The sequence below is a fragment of the Bradysia coprophila genome, chromosome IV (assembly GCF_014529535.1).
Source record: "Bradysia coprophila strain Holo2 chromosome IV, BU_Bcop_v1, whole genome shotgun sequence".
NCBI classification, from domain to species: Eukaryota; Metazoa; Arthropoda; class Insecta; order Diptera; family Sciaridae; genus Bradysia; species Bradysia coprophila.
The window spans coordinates 4,827,440-4,834,486 of NC_050738.1; positions in this window are offsets into that span (position 1 = coordinate 4,827,440).

Below are 7,047 nucleotides of genomic sequence, written 5' to 3' on the forward strand. Positions count from 1 at the left end.
TCGACATGAGTAAAACTGTTTTTTATTGCACCTTACAATAAGATTTATATTCAGAAATAAAATCTTCGATTGCTCTCTTTCACCGTGAAGGTATATAAGTGTATCCCCATCCCGATCGTATGAATGTCTATGTCCCGAGCGTAGAATGTCTGCATGTAGAACGTTTGTTTGGAAATTTCTAAAGGATAAAAATGTTAAAAATTATATCATAAAGCCGTTTGGTCGGGGATCATACGCATTAACCTGTGGCATTATTTATGCGAGACGTATAATATGATATGAGGCCATACAGCTTTATGTAAGGGTACTACAACTGTAATATGCTTTCGAAGTATGATGGGCTTATATGAGACTGTAATGTTCAATTGGTCTGAATTGGTTCAGAATTTGTTGGTATACTACCTAGCTTCACATCTGTGCCGCAAAATGAAAATTGAAAAAAAAAATGTTTTTATGATACAGTCAAGAAAATGGGAGAATATAAAATCTACATTGTAAATGTCTACTCTGAAGGACGTGTATAACGTGTATAACATGTACAATGCTGACTCGACGGGGTATGTATACATACACGAGTAATGGCTGCTGAAAAATCATATTTGCTTTTGTGTATTAAAAAATAACAAAAAAATAATATTTTTAAAGGTAAACTTTGACGAACATGTTTGATTGTATGAATAGCACTTACGGTACCATACATTACTCGATTAAGTTCTAATATACAATTGGTAAACTTATAAACACGTTCGCACCGAAACGGCTAATGGTGTTTTGACTACATTTAAAGTTTGATGAAAAAACAAATGTTTGCAATGGGTTCAACGAGTAGATGCATGTATTAGGCTCGGTTTTATGTTTGCTCGGTTGTAAAATAGTTAAACGATGTTTGCGATTTTTCTTCTAAGATGGTGCATTAATATCGCATATTGATATGTACGTGGGCCCTCCCCGTCTATAAATTATTAGGAAGGTCGGTTTTCATGAAAATATTTCAATTGTAATCGACCAATGGTACAAAACTTTATTTTACCTGGAAAACATACTAATTCCAGGGGTGGCGTTATCTATTATGCAGAACAAACACCAAAACAAACAAACAGAGCATAATTACTCTTCCCTTTCCCATGGATCGCGTGAAGCAAAAGTGGAGATAAAATGCTGTTTCGACCTCCGGATACAGTGGCGGTCAGAGGTTAGCGTGGTCTTACCATCTTCAGTCGTTTCCACTGGTCCGTTACACGTCGTTTTTCTTTCTGTTTTCGTTTTTCTTTTTTGATTTTTTCTTTCTTTTTGGTTTTTCGTTGCGTCGGGTTTCCTTCTTTTTAGACCCGTACGAAGTACTGGGGTCTTATAGGTTTACGCATACGTTTGTAACAAGTCGAATTGGACTCCCTGAGTAAGGGGAAACCTATTGTGGTTGTCTAGAGATGCCAAATCCGCGAAAAAAAAAGTCCGTCTGTCCGTCTGTCTGTCTGCACAATAACTTGAGTAAAACGCATCCGATTTTGAAAATTCTTTTTTTTTCCCGTTTGGTAATGTCAAAAGACAGGCTAAGTTCGAAGATGAGTGATTTTGGATCGACCCCTCCCGAGCTGTGGCCCAATAAGTGCTTTACGGTTTTTCGAAGATATCTCCGGACATTTAAACGTTCAACTTGTAAGTGATACATCGAATAAAAGATATTTACAATACCGATCGACAAAAAAAAAGTTTATGGAAATCGGATGACCGACTCGTGAGTTAGACCCCTTGGTGTGGAACAGGCACAGGGCGGCAAGCAGTTTTTGCTTGTAGGTCGGCCACATCTGAACATATTTCGTCTGTTTTAGCTTTATTAGATAGGTATTGACCGTACCAATCAGGGATTTTTTTTTATGAAATTATGTTCTCCGGAGAGTGAGCTAGGTCTCTTGGAGTGAGCTCTTATCTGGCTACTCGGAAGTACAGTGAACGTGGTGTATTTTGACAATATCTCGAGTAAATTTTGACCGAATTTCATGAATTTTTTTTTGTTTGAAAGGTATTAACGAATGTAAAGCGTCGGTACTATTTCCGGTCTCCCAACAAAATGGCTGCCGGCGGCCATATTGGATTTTAGTAAAATAGAAATATCTTGGGAAAAATGATACTTAGAGAGTTTCTGTTAACATGGAAATAATTTGTTATGTGTGTGGGGTTTCAGGGATTCCATATACGGACATCTATATATACCTATATACAGCTATATTGAGCTATATACAGGCATATAGAGCTATATAATAGCATATATTTATCTGTGAAATGTTTATTTATAGTGAAATATAGGTAAATATAGCGGTATATAGCTGTTTAAATAGGAATTTATGAAATTTGTCTTCGTACGGGGCTGTCTATATTGCCTCCGGCAATTTAGTTGTATATGATAACAAGGCAAAGAGTGGATAATGTAAGTGATTTTAAAGGGAGAATAGTTTTTCAGCAGAGAAGAAAATGAAGTAAGAGAAATGAAGAGTTTCACATTAAAGGCTTTTGATACGAATAGGTGTTTCGTACGGGTCGGCGTTAGCTATGTTTGGATTAGTTAACGTGCAGTTTTGTTAGTGTCAGTGTCAATGTTTTTGGTTTGTGTGTTTTTGCGGTTTCTGGTTTTGTGTGAAATTTGAGTGGTTTTTGTGTGAACGCAAGTGAATTTTGTGTGGAAGCGAGTGAATTTTGTGTGGAAGCGAGTGAGATGATCCGTGCGTGGCCTGGTGGGGTGAGTGAGTTTTATTTTGTTCTTTCTATATCATGTGTCAAAAACATAGATCAGTCAATAGTTTACTGGTCTTAAAATAAATTAGACTGAAGATTCGCATTTTACCTGTCAATTGTTAAAAAAGACTTGTTAAAATAGTTCCCAAGATAAAGAAATTTGGAAAAGAAAGATTTTAGTTGAAAGATTATACAAATTGAGTTTTCCTATCAACCCTTCACAGCCGTTCAATCAAAAGAGAGAACAAAGCTTTTTCAATATTTTTTACAAATGCAAACGAAGAAGTTCGATTGCGAAAAATTGCTACACAATTTCTCTTCACATTAATCCAATCTTATGATTTTTATTGAACTCAGTGTATCTTTATCAGCGAGCCCTAATGATTGGTGAGAAAATTGTAGTTTTTTTTTCATTCCAACCGTCTTAATCCCCGTCTTTTTTTATTTGAAATAGTACATTTCGTACCTAGGACTAAAAGTCTTCTTTAGCGTGTGAGAAGTTTCCAGACAGAGCTGAAGGCGAAAATCATATTTTGTCATGAGTGATAAAAATGAAATCGAAAAAGGTTGAAAAGGTTGAACTAGTTATTCGTTAACCAAGGGAAGAAAATAGGAAATTCCAACTAAGGCGAAGCTTTCGACTTGAGCGAAGCGATGGCCGCAATTCTCCCGTGTTGGAATTTCCTATTTTCTCCCCGAGGCTAGCACAACGTTTTTCATGTCTGTAAGGTTTGATTTAACGTTTTTCTCCCCGAAACAAAAGCATGAGGCGAAAAAATAGCTACTTTCTCGTTTTTTAGGTCAACATTATTATTAACCAAACTAAATTGTGCAAATCTTAATTTTTGCATCGCAACGGAGACCACCCAATTTTAGATCGAACAAAATTTTAGTTTCATCGGATGTATGTTATTTCAGTATTATTCGATAGTTATAAAATTAAATTGTTTCACCAGCAAATTAACGCAGACTAGTGTCACTCGAGGTGTCACTAGTTCGTTATTAGTCGGGCAACTCAGTTGCAATTCTTTTTCGCGTGCGATCATCTTCAGAGCGGGACCTCTCTAGGATGTAGTCTTAAAGACTTTCTTATAAATGTTAGTGAAGGTGCAACACATGCATATAAGCACAATTGGTCGAACACTGATAACAACATCAGAATTCGATTTTTTTTTCATATCTCTACCATATCTTTACTTTCAGTGAAAAAGGGTTGCTGATATTGGTTGTGGTTTAGTAAAAATATATCGAATCACACAAGTCATACAAGTCACAAGAAATGTAATTCAGAAAATATCGACTAATCTGATTAATACTTGCTCCGGGTCTTATAACTTAAAGATGTTTACACCCTTTATTTTCGTGTCGTTTATGGTTATTTCAGCAAACAATAATAATGACCAACTGAAGTGATTTTGTTTGAACTACAATCGCTAAACCGAACTGGTGTGCATGCGTTATTTTGCACCAGCTGGTCCCATTTGGAATTGTATGTGACCAGCTGGTGCAAAATAACGTATGCACACCAGTTCGGTTTAGCGATTGTAGTAAGAAAAAAGTAAATATCTCATTAAGATTGGGTAATTAATTCCCAAAATTCTCAAAAATTCACAAAAATTCCTAAAAATTCCCAGAATTTCCAAAAATTCCCAAAATTACCAAAAATTCCCAAAATTCCCAAAAATTCCCAGAATTCCCAAAAATTCCCAAAATTCCCAAAAATTCCCAAAATTCCCAAATGAATTCCCAAAGTTCCCAAATGAATTCCCCAATCTTAGGGCCTGTGTATACCCTCCCATACAAGACTGTATACCCTCTCCTCTGTTTACTCGCCGTTTACGCTGTACTAATGGAAACAAACAACATTGTTACTTTGCTAGTCATCTGTAATCGACAACGACGACCAAAATAATCGATCAACTCTAGGTGTTATTCATATATAGCAAAATATTTATTAAAACTAATGAAGTAGTAGACTTTGTAACTAAGCGAAATTTCAAACGAAAGATGTAATTGATTAAAAAATAGAAATCCATAAGTTACTATGAATCCTCAAAATGCTAAATTTTATACGGCAGAACTCTCAACTCATTCACGGAACCAGATAACTAAAGTAAGATTAAACACTCGTTTGTTTGCGTGCTCGTACAAAAACGAACATTTATAAGTACAAAAAAAACATAAAGCTCTTGGAAATGTATCCTTTTTGTACACAGCCACACATACGTTTCTAATGGTATGACCCCGCTCAGTTCGCAATATATTGGGTCAAAGCACATATTGTCAGATTAATTTATGTTTTTCTTTTGTTTGATTCAACCTGGCCATGTTCATAAATTTCGCATGACAAGTTAATGTGCTTTTCCTTTACAATGAAATGGATGAATAGAGTAATGGCAAAAGTAGCCACAATTGCTTGCAATTCAGGAAGGGAAAAAGTTTACATATTTTTTGTCCGCCCAATTTGTGTGCTGTCCACTTTACGCGTGTAGAACATATGGGGATTTGATTTAATACGGACCGTTTTGCAATTAGATAAATTAGCAGATGATATTTATTGATTGCCTTTATATTATGAGGAGACTAATTCGAAAGGGGCCAAATGGGCTTAACAGAAAGCTTACGTCAAACTCGTTTCTATTGGAGAGCAGGATAACAATTATAGTCTTCTTTAGCCTGTCGCAACATGTTTTAAAATAAAAGTTGGAACATTGTCAGCGACCACAAGCTATGCAACAATCCGTTCAAAAATTATAAACTCCGTCCATGGTGTGGATTTAAATTTGGTAATAAACTATATTTAGGGAGGTAAATTTTCAATCCACGCGTTTAGCGCCACCTCGGTGCCAATGACATCGGCAGGTCACGTTCCGAATCTGCCAGACGATCAGGGATATCTTGCAGAAACGATTTCATTTCTCTCTTACTCAAAGTCTTTTTTTTTACTTTACGTTCTCAGGTGAGTTTCAAAAAAAAATAATTTGACCTCTCGTGCACATGAAATGTTTTTAGTGGTTTTTGTAGAACCACGAGTAAGAATAACATAACAAGAAAATATTTGGATGGGAAAATTTTTAATTACAGCTATCAAAAATTAGTTAATTTTGTTTTATGTAGGATCTGATATTTCTAGTCCCACAGACTCTGACAGCTGTTATATTGAATGAAATATTTGAATTTTTTCCCAGTCGAAATTTTTGTCGCACACATGTAACGACCAGTTTACTGGGATACAAACCAAAAAACCATTCAATATCAAGACTGTCAAATCTGTGGATCTAGAAATTATGTAGAATCTGTTGAAAATGAAAATGTGATATAAAGTAAATTTTTTTAAGTGTAGATCGATTTTTCGTTTTTTTGGGACCTACGACAAGATTCGAAGAATGTTTGGACCCTAGTGACTCGTTTGATCACAAAAATATAGTTGCGGTTTAGCCTGAGGTCTAAGCTTTACAGCGATACCAAACACGATATTCATGACTAACAGCAAGCATCTTTTATGAAACAAAATGATTCAATGATTCATTCTAGGTCGCTGCGAATTTGAAAAGCTGTATCACACATGGATAATTTCTATTCTGTCTTAAAAAGTATATTTAGTCATTCGGCATAATTTCAGTGGTGAATAATCCGATGGCATAAAAATGGATGAAATTTCCAATTTATAACAAAACATTGTTAAAATACTGCGAAATATTTTCCAATAAATTCATCTCATACGAACCACAAATATGTGGCATTTTGAAGCTTTTATTAGAGTCCCTTCTAAGTTAGAAGTTCTAACTGGACAGGTGTTCTTTCTGAGACAGCTTTCGGTTATCAATGAGCGATGTACTTGGGCATAACACTGGTCCTAGCATTAACAGTGTTTTCGTTGTATAGTATGAGTTAAAACATACATACAATGCAAACAAAATTTGTGTTTCCACTGTGAGGTTTCTTGATTGCAAATCAAGTCAAATCTATCGAAAAGAGAGTTTGTTGAAAAAATAACGCAAAACATACAATGTCAGAAAATGAAATCCAATTTCCTGGTGCACTTGTTAGTACTCCAATTTCAATTTTAATTTGCGTCTTTACACAAAGAACTGCAGTTCCGATTACAAATATGAACAGTGTTTAAACATGTTGTGTTATGTGTAGTGTACAGTGTGTAGTGTTATCTTCAAAAGAACTAACAATAAACTTTAAATTTTACTCTGTTAAATGCAGAGTCGTAGGTAATATGGCAAAGTTTCTGCTCTCGAGGCTGCTCTGCAATAATGCAAACAATGAACGCTGGAACGGATTGAAATTGCGCCCCATATGAACTTC